This window comes from Typopeltis vanoorti, chromosome 2 (genome assembly GCF_054136105.1).
Source record: "Typopeltis vanoorti isolate ZY-2024b chromosome 2, IOZ_Tvanoo_1.0, whole genome shotgun sequence".
NCBI lineage: Eukaryota > Metazoa > Arthropoda > Arachnida > Uropygi > Thelyphonidae > Typopeltis > Typopeltis vanoorti.
The window spans coordinates 33742872-33757846 of record NC_143550.1 but is presented as its reverse complement, the minus strand read 5'-3'; positions in this window follow the sequence as shown (position 1 = coordinate 33757846).

Below are 14975 nucleotides of genomic sequence, written 5' to 3'. Positions count from 1 at the left end.
TTAGAAGACATTTCCTACGTATTATTTGGAATTTAATATTTAACTTTCTACGTACGAAGGTGGTCTGAAAGGTCCTCGGCCTCGACCATAGATGGCAACACTACCGTCAAGTTTTTTTTCTAAGTTGGTACATCTGTCAAAAGCATCCATGTGAAATTGCACGTCATTCTATTAAGTACTTTGTTTTATACAGCTGTCTGAAGCAAAGGTGTTGTCGGTATCCCTTGAAATGAATAAAATTGAGTATCGTGCAGTTATAAAATTCTTTGTAAAAGAAGGTTTTACACCAAAACAAATTCATTCGAAGTTCATAAACGTTTATGGGCACTCTTCTCCTTTGTTTTCGACATTAAGAAATTGACTAACGAGTTTAAGGGGCCGTACCAGCCTTTTAGATGATCCACGTGAAGGACGTCCAAAAAAGTGTAACACCACCAGAAATCATTGATCAAGTGCACTATATAATATTGGATGACTGGCGAGTCAACATGCGTGAAATTGCTGAGACTATAGGCATTTCAAAAGAATGTGTAGGATATATTTGGCATGAAGAATTGCATATGAAAAAGCTTGGCGTAAGATGGGTGCCGCGCTTGCTCACAGCAGATCAAAAACTCACTTGCATGAAAATCTCTGAACAGTACTTGGAGCGTTTTAACAAGAATAAAACTGATTTTGTGCGTCAATTTATTACTATGGGTGAGTCCTGGATTCACCATTACACGCTAGAATCCAAACAGCAATGAAAACAGTGGACAGAAGCCGGTTGTTCAGCGCCAAAGAAGACAAAATAGGTTCCATCAGCAGGAAAGGTCATGGCATCGGTGTTTTAGGATTCTAAAGGCATTTTGTTTATTAATTATCTTGAAAAGGGTAAAACAATAACCGAGTAATGTTGTTCCGATCTTTTAACCAGACTAGATGAAAAACTTCGTGAGAAAAGACCCGACTTGCAGAAGAAAAAAAATCATCTTTCATCAGTTCAATGCACCTGCCCAAAAACGTGTTTTAGCAATGGGAAAATTAAGGGATCTGCACTATGAATTGGTGGAACATCCACCCTATTCCCCAGATTTGGCTCTCTCTGACTTCTGTCTCTTCCCAAAACTAAAACTCTTCCTCGCTGGTCAGTGTTTTTCTTCGAACCAACAGGTGATTGCAGCTGTAGAGGGGTATTTTGCAGATCTTACTGAGAACCACTACAGGGATGGATTAATGGCGCTGGAGCATCGTTGGAATAAATGTATTAGTCTTAAGGGAGATGACGTTGAACAATAAAAAATAATTTTTAATTATAAATTCGTTTTTCATTGTTAGGCCGAGAACTTTTCAGACCACTCTCGTATTTTATTTTCTGAAAAACCTTAAAAAGACATTGCTACAGGATTTTATTCCAATTATCTATCATACATTTTTGACAACAGCATCAATATCACGTCAAGAAAGCCAAGTAAGAATCTTTGTGATGCTGGTGTTGGGAATTATAAATTTCTGGTCTGGTAGCGGATGCTTCAAGAGAAAATTCAAATATGGAAAGTTACTGGGTTTAGGAATATGATTTCAAAATAACAGTATAGTCAGTTATCCAAAACGCTATTTTGATATCATTCATATAGATTTTATACAAAACTAAGTCATGTGAAATCTCTAAATATTTCCAGCTAATTCCAGAATAACACGTTGCAGGTTGGAAAGACCTCAATGTCTTCAGTAACATTAGATAAGTCTGAGGTGGAGAAATGTCAATCAACTGCAATAGAGTATATTTCCATTTGCAACTCAATCAAAATTATTTGATATCTCAATCCAACTATTTATAAACCAAGTTTTTTTTTTCATTTGACTTAACAGTTTGGCTGAGTAGTCTTTTTAAGTTAAAAATATTATCTAACATCTTTGTATAGTTCTGCACTATTTAGTATTTCTCATGCGAATGGCTAAAATAAACCGACTTCTTGACTTAAATAGTGAGTGATTTTGTTCGCATCACTGAACGATAACAGTAATCGAAACGGCAGTCATCGTTTTGAAACTCTTGATGAGGGTTCAATGAACCGAAGAAACCATTTCTACTCCGTTTTACGACTTTGATTCCACTTTTTGAGATACATAACCTGTCAAAACATGAGATATTGGTCGTTAACAATCCACAGTACTTATTTTAAATTGCATTTCAGAGGAAGAAAATCATATATGAAGCGCGCGCAATACGATCTGTTTGTAGAAAAGGATGACAAACTGTTGTTGTTGATGAGGCATGATAGCATACACTTTAACATTGTCGAGGTTATGTCCTGATGAATCCACTGCCTTTAATAAACAACTTATAATTCTAATAACTCATTTTTCTTTGAAAATCAGTCAACCTCAAGTTTGTGACTATCACTTTGATTTTAATTGATTTAAGTTTCTACTCTAGAAAACAAGAGTCTACAAAGTTTCTTAGGCGTTCGTACTATCTTCCTTGAGTGCTGAAAAGAAAAACGTGCTCCTTTTGCAAATTCATAGAATTTGCTGATTGAAGCTGTGGTGTAATTCTGCAGAAACAACCAACGCTATCCAGTGAGTTGTAAATCCATAGACACCAATGAAATGGTAACTGAATTTCCCTCAGCAAAATAAAAATATATCGTCAAGGAATTAAATAAAACAAGAAATGCAGATTTGAGTATTTGTAATTAAGTGTCTCTCGAATATTATGCGCATGATTAAAGATAATTTAAAATTTTCTCCTCTTCTTCCAAAGTGAAAGACTAGACAGAATCATCCAATTGTGTAACTCAAAATATACACAACATAATTCTCATCCCTGCATAATTATTAAATGAAAGATGTAATTTATACATGCAAAAGTCAGTGTTTTTGTCTGTGATCAAAATTCATCTATCCCAGTTTAGCAATGAAAGAAATGATTGCAGACAATCAGGGGATGGGCAGGAACGATGCAAATTCCTTATTTATCTCCTTAGATAACTGTTGGATTTGTTTGGTTCCATCTATCACTTTGTACACATAACAAATCACATGCTTGGCTCATTATGTTCAAATTTGGAATCGCGTACTAAATTTAACGTCATCTACATTTCGTTACTCTAATCGCTCTCATTTAAATGAAATGGACTTCCGTGATTATACAGTTTATCTTGATCATTCCACTTTAGATGAAAATAAGTGGAGAAAAATTGCGTAGCAAAAGTGGATGATCTGGCGTGTTTTTTATGGCGTGTTTGCTTAAAAAGGTAAAATAAAATAGGTTTTTTAATAGAGGCTATACAGATACAATTTCTATTGTTTACGACATAGTCTATTCTTCGTTCAATGGTCCATCGCTAAAAAATCATTAAGAGATATGTTGTCTTCTCGTTTCATTGCCCATCACATCCCGTCATTTAATCTATTCCCCTACACTAGGGAAGCGACAACAGCAGCTAAACTAAACTACTTAGTTTAGTCCACCACCACATGGATAATATATTAGAAAGTTTCAAATCGATAAACCAGACAGTACTAAATTCGTTTATTTCTTTTGATGACATGAGACGAATTCTAAAATCAAATACTATGATTTTTATTCTACTTGCTATGAATGTATAGCAAGTAGAATTAATTGCGAATCGATATAAATCATTCGTTAAATTCCTGACAAATTAATGTTGAATTTAACAAGGGTGAAATATCTTGAACGTAATAAACAAAAAAAGAATCCCACAATAAATCATAACGCAATGAGCAAATTCATTATTGTAATCACTTTCCCATCATTCCAGACTATTCTGTAACACATTACTAATCAAGTACAATCATTCTGCTAAACACCTGTGGAAAGAAGAGCCAGTTAGTTTGACCAGTTTTTCCTAAGAAGAGAAAGAATAAGAATGAAAAGATGCTAACGAGAACTATCCCAAAAATGATAGTATTTCCATTTGTTGTGTTTTGATTTCCCTATATTGGAAATCAAAACACAACAGTAATGACGATTTAAGAAAGGAGAAAGAGTTGCTTTAATTATACAAAGTTGAATTTAATCTACATTTTTCCCACATCATGGACATGACTCAAAACGTCGTCATTACTCCCTGTGTGTATTGATTCTTAGCAGATATATAACAGGGAATCTGTTATATTCGTATGTCTACCAACACGGGAAAGAATTAGTAAAACAGTACTTGGTTCTGTAAAAGCAAGTTGGCTGCGAAATAATCAGTATTGACCAGGTTGTTTAGCTTACTTGGAGTTTGGCTTACCATCTCCCCTACTTTTAAATCTACGTATTTTAATAAGCAGTAAAATATCTCAGGTCGGATCCAGCTGCTGATCAATATCGGCTTCTCTAAGCATCCAACCCCATAGTATTAAGTGCCGATTATTGAAAAGGGTTATTCAAGAAACTTTATCCTGGAGAAACAAAAATATTGTAGAGTGTGTACCCTATTTCTCGTACAGGAAATTATAAAACAAAATTCTTTTGTAATTAAATGTTTCGATAATGTATGGTAGAATGGTAAATTGCTTGCCAATTTAATTGTTCTTACACTCTCAGATAGAACGAATTGTATAAGTTAATTTTAGAGTCGCTGTACTATTGTCTTAGTAATGTTTAATATGAGGAATTTCACTATTTCCATAATTCGTTATTGGTGTTTGAACGCTTTTATGTCAACTGACAAGTCCGTGGACTTGTGAAATCGTTCAGTTTCTACAAAAGCTATAAACATCTTGTATAAACGTCTTTTTCGTGGAATGCGATTAAAAAGTGCCTAGCTTCTTAGCATGGCATTCAACGAACCATGGGATGAATAAATATGAATAGTAGGCGATTTTTCAGCACACTGTACTGACATCACCACTACTAATTATTGAAAAAGCAAATACCGTGTTTACTCTTCAGAACAAAGTTTAGGGATTATTTTACAACCTTATCGTGTCCATAGCGCTTATGCAGTAAGAACAATTTTTTTTGATGTGTGGGGGTTGGCAGAATTAAACTACCAAATTAGTTTAGTTTGAATGCTAAAAGAAGCAGAAAAGAAGCAGCTAGCTTTGGATTCCAGTTGATTCTGCTGAATTATGCGTTTGAAATTCGTCAAGCTAAATACGAGAGCAAACCCGATGTAACTGATAGGAAGATATTAGGTGGAAAGCTTTATTTAACCGCTAGCAGAACTTTTCAGGTACAAAATATGCTCGAAAAAAGGAAATACATAGCGATAATTTCGTTTGAATAAAATCCATTTTTTTCTTATCATAGGCTAACGTTATAATTAATTCATGATAGCTGCCTCAAGGAGATTCAATCATAAATGCAAGAAAACTAAAACAAAAAAAGCCAGTCGTCAGCGAAAACATTTCAGTGCATTAAGTTAAATTAAATTACTTGAACAAATTTTAATTTTGACAGTCACCAAACTGCACGAAGGAAAGAAAAACATTGAGAAGAAAAAATCAATCTACTGTGGTTCAATTGACTACGTCTGTGGTCAACGAAATTTGCCATAACTAATTCTGTGAGTGTTGTACAACAGTTCATAAGAAATGTGAATTATAGAACCTGTGCCCTAAATAATCCGAACTAATATATTTTTAGCACAGTTAATAATCTATCCAAAATACTTGCATGAGCCGACATTAAATAATTAATTAAAACCTACCTGGATGAACGGCTGAACAATATTATTACAGGAGAGTAACGAACTAAGGCTAACTCTGACACAACGTCCTCGTGAAGGGGAAGGTATGGGTACGAATAAAAATAAATGAAGCATGCATAGGGGAGAAGGAAGGTAGACCAACTTGAGGTCATGATTGTATTTGCAACCTACCCAGATGATATAATGAATCATACCTTGTGTAAGATTAACTTCAAAGACTAAACGAAACGTGGGATTTATTTCTTACAGGAGTAAGAAAGAGTAATAAATATGGTGTAATCTGGTATTAATTTTTAAGTTAATTATTGAAAAAAAGGAAGTAATTTTGGAAAGATGCATGTGTTGCCTTTGTCGAATTTGAAAAAAAAAAATGTTAGGTGTGCTTGCACTTCAAAATATATTAAACGTTTACAAAAAATCTCTAAAATCCTAAGAAATACGAAATCTAGTATTATTATATGACCTTATGATTTTGCCTCATTGCGCAGAACCTAAGGTCAACACTATTTAAATTTAAAATCTTATTTTTTTTAATTCTTAAAATAAAATAAAATTTAAAATTTTAAATATTCTATTAAGTTTTCGTCTACTGCAATTTTCTTGAAGGTAGAAAGATAAATTGGCTCGATGTTGACACTGAACACCAATGTACTTTAAAATAAAAACTACATGGCAATATTCTATCGAAGATACTCCCGTGTAATATTCTGCTGGTGTTATGGAGCTTTCGTCAAAGCAAATGAAAGTTCCCTCTAAAACAAACCTTAAGATGCTCTTCTGCTTCAAGAAACATGTACAAAGAGAAAGATTCCGTGTGGGCTATCGTTGTCAACAAAGTGACTACTTAAAAACGATAAAACAGAATCTAATGGTAGAACTATCAACTGTACTGTCCAAATGAACAATGAGATTTTCAGTACTACCTTATAATGTACGAATATTATCCAACTGTGATTTATATGAAATAACATAAAACAAGAGGAAAGTAAAAAATGATCAACAATCGTTTAACTCATCTATTCGTGGTATCTGAAATTTCAGAAACGAAATTAAATAGACTTTTAAAATAGAAGAAGATCACAAAAGATTGGTCAATAAATGGATATTTATATTGCGTCTCGACGTATTCACTTTAATCATTACTCCTCAATTTTTTCTTAGCGTATATTTTATTATATGAGTGATTGTAAAAAGCAATCTTATCTTCTTTTCCTTGTAATCATGTTGCAGCTAGTAATACGAACAGTAACTGATATGTTAAGTTATTTTACGGAAGTTTTCTCTAGCGAACGATAAATTATTTATTCATTCAACAGTGGTCTCAATCACTCTACAGGTTATCCTACTTCAAGATAAAATTTGGTTATAAAAGTAGAGAAGAGTGAGGCTTCGTTTCACTTACTTCTGTTGAAAAACAATAAAACCAAACTGCCGTTGAATAAAACTACATTTTCCCATTTTATGGAGAGCAATTCTCCGTAAACGGTTCCAATGAAAGATTGATTTAGTGCTGCTGGACAATAGAATACATGGCTAGCTATGTTGGCTATTTATTTTTCAATGTGTGTTATCCTTCTAGTTCCATATACGCATGTGCAGAAGACAAACAGATAATTTTAGAGAAAGATGATTGATACATTCTACAGTCTTATATAATAATATGTTAAGATAATCATATTCAAATGAATCCCTATTCGCAGATGATTTAATTGATCTCAAGCTATTCCAAAGCTCACAGAACTCCTCCCGTTTCTCAGTTTGATTCAAATGGCTGATCAACCCACTTTCAGATGTTAATTGTAATTTATCTGAGGAGCAGCGAGAGGTGGTTATCGGCTGTCCGACCTCTTGTTAATTTTAAATTGTACATCAACTGAAATGGGAGTTGATGCTTTTCTCGAAAAAGCCTTTAGAGAAACACACCATATACGTAATCAATCCATAAATCATCCAATAAATCATTTTGTTGCCAAACTGTTAAAGTTCTGCTTCATATAATTCTACTCCTTTTTCTCATTTTATAGTTGTTCTTTTCTTAATCTCAGCCTCTTTGATACATACCTTGAATATTCGTTGCCCTCTGTCTGGAACAATGCTGTCAGGAAATAATATTTAAAATCTATGTATTTTTATAAAAATGATTTCTTATTCTGAAAACATGTATATATAAGTGATAAAATAATACAATATTGATAAATAAATAAACATATAAGGTATAAAATAAAATAAAACTTCCGAAATGGAATGTCGGTCTACGAGGTTTTACTTTTTAAGTTTCTATTTATCAGTACGAGTGCAAAATAAACACACCCAAGAAATGGATTTATTTTGCAGTACAACTTTTACCATTTTACAGCGTATATATATACAGCTTATATGAACATATATAGCTTGTCAATAGGAGCGAATGCACTTTAAACTCGGTGCTTTTGTAAATGTCTTTATTCTGGTTTAGAAGTTTCAAAACTACGTTTATACTATCTACGAGACACGTTTCATGAACCTACAGTTTGTCAAGTTTCTATGCATCAAACGCAACGTTGTAATGGACTTTAGATTTTACAACATCGTCTCATCCAATTCCATCCGGTAAACTTAGCCATAGTTCTATAAATAGCCGCAAAGAACGAACTGGGCGAAAAACAATACATCATGTTGCTACTGCGTGTTGTCCTGCAGTTGCTTGACGAACACTGATCCATAACTTTATTTATGGTCTGTTACTGTGTTCTTCTGTAGATATCGGAAATACTATCTCGGTATATTACCGCGGCACCTTGTGCGAGAATGAAGGAGGAGAAAGAGAAACGTGCAGTGGCATGCCAATAGTCATATTCGTTTGTGTGACAACAGAAAGAAATCTATTGTATTCTTCTTCTTCTATAAAATAAGCACATTCGCAACTGTTTTAGGGAAATCCATATGCTTCTTGCTGAATTACTTGAATACATCTAGTATTTTGTTTTAGTATAATACTCCGAATGCTGTCGTCATGTAAAATTTAGATCATCAATATCTTTGCTCTTTTGTTTATGTTTATCTAAGCATTATTTTATATAATTCTTATTCACAGCTTGTATAACGGGGTGTGATCAAGAAGATTTCCGGAGTGAACTCTTTTGTTCTCTTTCTACGATAACACTATTTCTGTTATTCTAGACTAAAGTAGTTCCTTTTAAGTTGCAATAGGTCCTCTGTGACTTCATACAGAATGTCTCTTCAATGCCACTGTCGAATATATTTGCAGGAAGCTTGTGTTTTGAACTAGAAAAGCATACATTGTGTTTTTCTCAATTGTAACGATATAAAGATATCTTATTTCCTTCGATGTCTTCCTTTCCGTCAAAGAGTTTTCGAAAAAATAAAAGATGCACTTTTCTACTGTTTTGATGTAATTTTTTTTTCAGAGACAAGAAGGACATTGTGTTACGTTTCTGGTAGCTTTTGTTGCTATAGCGATGTATATGGTTTACTGATGAAGTTCTTGATTCCGTGCCATGTTTTTATTCATTTTTCTTGTTGGTTCTTGTTACATCACCAGATTTTTTGTTGCATTTTTTCTGGTTCAAAGTGGATCTTGATGTATATCACTGTTCTTCGAAACTCTCATTTCGGAATAAGCCAAAATTATCAGTTAACTTACAGCTTTGAAATGACAGAAACTTATTCGCATATTCCACTCAACCTATAAAGATGGTAAAAAAAAAGTTTTGCACTAAATACAGCAGCCTTCAAATTTTTCTAATATTTTGGTAATAGCGAAATACCTACTACACATACAGGTCACTGAATAAGAAACTTTTATTTAATACCAAATTGGACCTCTTTTAACAAGACTTACAGCACATATGGGTTTGGCATACATTCCACAAGGTGTTGGATTGCATCTCCGTCTACAACATACCAAGCGTTCACCAAACAGTTCTTTAACTGGCTCAGATTTGAGGGAAGAGGACTTTGCTTCTGGATCTGTTTTTCTGACATGTTCATACATTCTAAACGGGATTTATATCCAGGAGTTTTGGTGGCCAAGGAAGAATGTGAAAGTCGCTGTCATACTCGTTGAAGCAATGCTGAACAATTCTTGCGCGATGGAGTAGCATTGTCATCAATGAAACAATCATCGCCTACTGGATAAAAAGTCAATATTGCAGGATGAACTTGATCGTCAATAATGTTTAGATATTCTATGGAGGACACCCGACCTTCCAACAACATCAAGGGTCCCATTCCGTACCAACAGAACATGCCCGACACCATGACACCACCTCTAGAACATTGAGTTGTGTTTACAAAGCAAGCTGAGTTTATTGCTTCATTGTGCTCCGCTCCTCCACCTACCGTCTGTACAGAACAAGGTATACCTTGACTTATCGAACCACATGACTTTTTTCGAGTCTTCCAGTGTTTAGTAACGAAGTTCCTGTTTGCAGAAATCAGTCGGTTCCGTATAGTCATGCGACTGCCAATACCGATTCTCTTCAATTCGCTGGCATAGTTCGGTGAAATATGAATCGGAAATTAACCGAAAGATCTTCGGTTAACTGCTACACACAGAAGTTCTGGTTGTCCGTACCAGCCTTCTCAGACGACGTAGATCTCGTTCCTGACAGCCTGTCTTAGAACCACACAGTTACGCTTCTTTGACAAGCAATGTGAGTTCTTTTTCCACTGATTAAACATCCGGGATATCTCAACTTTTGAGAAACCAGTCAGCTGTGCTGTTGTCAAAAATCGTGGCTCTAGTAAGAATTTATCGAACTCCGAAAGATATTTTGTTTTTCCCATTGTGATCGACGCTATTGACGATTACTGACCAGCAACATTCTTAAACAGTTGCCTAGAACACGTGGTGACGCAAATGACCCAAGTATTTCGCATATTCGCTGCGTAAGTGACGTTTAAGTACATCTGCATAAAGGTTTCTAATTCAGTGGTCGGTATGTGTATGTTCTCCAAAATTCTGTGTACATATCAGAAAAATAACTGGTTCTAAAATATCAGTTATAAAGTATTCCTATAGAAAACCAACTATGAAGGGAATGCTATTTAATCTTCTATTAGAAATAACTTTTCTGTCATTTATTTTATTAATTAGAATGTATATTATTAGTAGGTCTATTTAGCTTGATAATTTTATGGATTCTTCCAATTACTTTATGCTATAATCATTAAGCAATTAGAACGCCTATTTTCCAAATTGCCTGTATTGGTGTAACCATTACATTTCATTATTTGCATAATATTTTATTCTGTAAACATCATTTCAATATATTTGGTGTGGTTTTTGTTTTATCATATGTTCTCTTAATAATTTCAAATGATCACGCCATGTCTCTAATATTCATTGGAGTTCATAACACATTCCACGTGACCCCGTAAACTGTTCGTTAAAACGGAGTAGTTGATCTATCACCTTGTAGAGTGTCAGTTGCACACTGCTCAGATTGTCTTCGGTGTGCCTCTTTTATAAATCCTACCATAAGCACTGTTACTGAGTTCGTATCTACATCTTTCACTATTCTTTTACCACGTCAAACAAGTCATGCTCAACGTCTCCCTTGATAAAAGTCATGAGAATAAATTGACCTAAATCTCTTGCTATGTATTTTCTTTACAGTCCATTATAAAAACAGAATTAGATGACACATAAATCAGCATTTATCCAGCCTATCTCAAAACAGCGAAGTAAAGGTATATAATCAGGTTACTGGCCCGTTACTTTCACCTAAATTATACTCCAAAATTATAAAGACCTCCATTCACTGTTTACTTCTACACTAACTTTATTCACTCATCACGTTCTGCAATTACAAATATTGATTGCACTACAACTATTTTCACACCGAGGTTTAAAAAACTGGTAGAAAGTTTTAGAATAAAATGCCATATGTCTTCTCTGGCATTGTACAAATACCACAAAAGTTTCAAACAGGCTCAAGTTGTTACTCTTGTTATTTGTAGCTATATTGATCGGGTGTTCTACAAGGTCTTCTAAAAGTAATCTGTTTGGCTTTTGAGCCAAACAAATGACGTTTTATTCACAAAGTTTTCTACCAATCCGGGGTACCTTCAAAGTCCCACTTTTTCTCTGGCGCCTTTCTTTTATATTCTTGTCTCAACGAATTATGTTTTTTTTTTCTGACTGTAAAATGCCATTTATCGTTTTTGTCTTGATGCTTCTTGAACATTAATTTATACCCATTGTCACAAGATATTGTACCATATCTCCAATGAGCTGGGGATATAGTATATTTTAATCTCTCTGAAATAAGCTTAATCCTAGCAATATTAATTGAAAGTAAGCTTTTCTTCATGAACCAGCCATGACGTCTATACGTCCCGCAAAATCTGGATACGATTCTGTAACACCTATTGAATAACATGGATAAGAAGTGCAATTTGGTCTCACTATTTTATCCACCACGGCCAGTAGAAAGGTTAATTCTGTCATATCACAATAGCATCAATCATATCATATTTCTCGTAAGAAATATATTTTCAGATCGTCTAACATTTAAATTTGACTGTGTGCATGAGTTGATTTTTAAATCGTTTTTCAATTTTGTTAATACATATTATTTTAGTTTTAGCTCATTATATTCCTCTATTGTTATACTCTTACATCTCAGCTTCAAAAAAAAATTAATTAAATAAAATAAATAAATAAAATAAAATTACAGATTTACAAAGCATAACAATTGTAGGTTGTACTTTCTGGGAATAGAATTTTCTTTACAATTCGACTTTAACTTGAAAATGATGAAAATATTCTTAAAACAATCTATAAGGGAGATTTTAATTCCAACTATTAAGAATAAATTATCGATCCCTTAGAACTCTGAACTGTCACTCAGATGTTTTGAAACTAGTATTGATACCCTTGAGAGATCTTTATGCACTTCTCTCTTGACGTAGAGTATTTTGAGTAGAGAGCTATTCTTCCAGAAAATGAGGATGGAAGCCCATTGTTATATTCGTAATTGTGTTTTATTAATGATTAGCTCGCTGAACAAGGTAGAATTTCACAATGAGCTCGTCAAAAGAACCTACACTGATGGTAGCTGATCTTTGTACGTAATTAACTCTTTGGAATTCTGCTAGCAAAAGTGCTCTAAACCAAACTCTATTATGAGAAGCAGCCGCTCATTATGCATCAGTAGCTCTTCAAATACCAACCCAAGTAAAATAATGTCGATATAAGCAAACAACATCACGTCCAATATCAGGGTCTGTGTAATCGCATTCACTCCGATTCATGACCCACTGTCCGATACTTATCTTTCGATTAATCTGGTACGGTTGTGCTAGTTCTTTCCACAAGAATTCAAATCCGTGATGTGATAGAGTTAACTGATGAAAAGATTATATTAATTTTCATGTTAACTGAAATTATTTCATCAATGACGTAAATTATGACGGAGATAATTGTGAATATTTGTAATGCTCAATTAATCTGACTACTGTCAGATTAATTCCTCGAAATTAGATTATTGCGCAAGGTTAGATATTTTCTCATTCCATATTATCGTGTCCAAGCTTCAACTAACAGTAAATCCGTTTGAATCTCAAAACGTCAACTTATACACCGATTCACAGATGCAATTTGTATTATGTAGTTTTATAACACTACATAAGTAGTGTTAGCTGAACACTACTTATATAATTATATGTAGTGTTAGCTGAACACTACTTATATAGCAAAACAAAATACTGAGATGCATAAGTTGTCGATGTCAGACAGGGATTTTATATTCAAAAAGAATCATAAAATCTCTCTCTCTCTCTCTCTCTCTTTCTCTCGTTTTTTTTTTCGTGAATTTTCTTTCGACCACGCTATAACAATATCTATCAATCTAATCTTTAACCAGACTGTCTAACCTCTTCTGATTGTTAAAAAACTTCGGAGTTATGTAAAAATTGCATATGACAGTTGCTTCTTAAATTAGTTGAATTAAAGTAATATACGAACGCGTGAATTCTAGAGGAAGTGATGATACCATTCAGCCTGTAGAAACCCCACTGCTGGCTGAAGGCCACTCCCTAATGCAGGAGGATTGAATCTACCTTCCTTCTCTTATGGTAACCAAATCTATCTTGTGAGAGTGTATCCATTTGTTGTATGAATGTGTGAATTAATGAGATAATCACAAACATCCATGTCCATGGCTGGATTCGAACACCCAGACTACTGGTTAGAGAGTTGATACGCTATCCACTCTACCAACCAGACCTACTCTAGAGGAAGTGTTTAGTTTTAATGACATATTTATAGAGAACAGTAGATGATGCAATTATTAAAATATTATTGATTAAACAACAATTAACTATATTAGAAAAGAAATAATTATAGTATACGTTAGTGTGTAACAGTTCAATATAAACATTGATCAATGGACTGATGTGATATATATAATACCCTACATGGAAATGTAGTTTACTGTAGACAACATTTCCCAGTGGACTAAACTGCATACTGTACCAAACCCATTCACTAAATAGGAATATTAAGTCACAGAAAACCTCTTTTGAAGCCATATATTTAATTATTCTCAAAATCAGGCATAGATATCAGTTTGAATTTACTGCTTCGTGGGCATATTCAAGTATATAGCACACGAAGCAGTAACTGCACTGACAGGCTGATGGAGACAAAGATTGATGTAATCTGGATTGTTAAAAGTATTTAATGAGATTTTATCATTATTACTAAGAGCAGTCTGGAAATACATCAATCCTGTTGTCCAGAAACATGAATGCATGAATATTCGGAGCCAAATTTACCTGAATAGAATATGATACATATCACAAACTTTTGTTGTGAACTAAATATAATATAATTTCTGGAATATTTCTTTGCAGTGAAAACAGTAGCTAGAGCTGAAATTCTACTTTGATAAAAAAAAATCCTTTTATCTGTAAAATAAATGTGTTTCCCACTGCAGGCAACTAGATTTTTCAAATTAATTACATGGAAGTCACTCACTACGAATCAATATAATAAAACTGAAATTTAAAGTAAAATTAATGTTCTGAAATTTTTCTTTTCTATCTCCGCGAAGACTATTTCATCAGGAAAATGTTATGTCACAATTTTGTTTTCATTCATCAATATGCAGCAATTGCAATTTCTATTCCAGACCAGTTTCTTTTTTTCGGCTAAGTCCTAGATAAGTCCGTTTCTGTTTTTCATTAGTTTTCTATGATAAAACATTCACGCTTCAGGTCCTATATGTGATGAGCTGCATACTATGGGGAGTTCTAGAATTTAGCCAGCAAGCCTCTGCTTACTCAAAAAAAAAAAAAAAAAAAAAAGTGATTAATTTC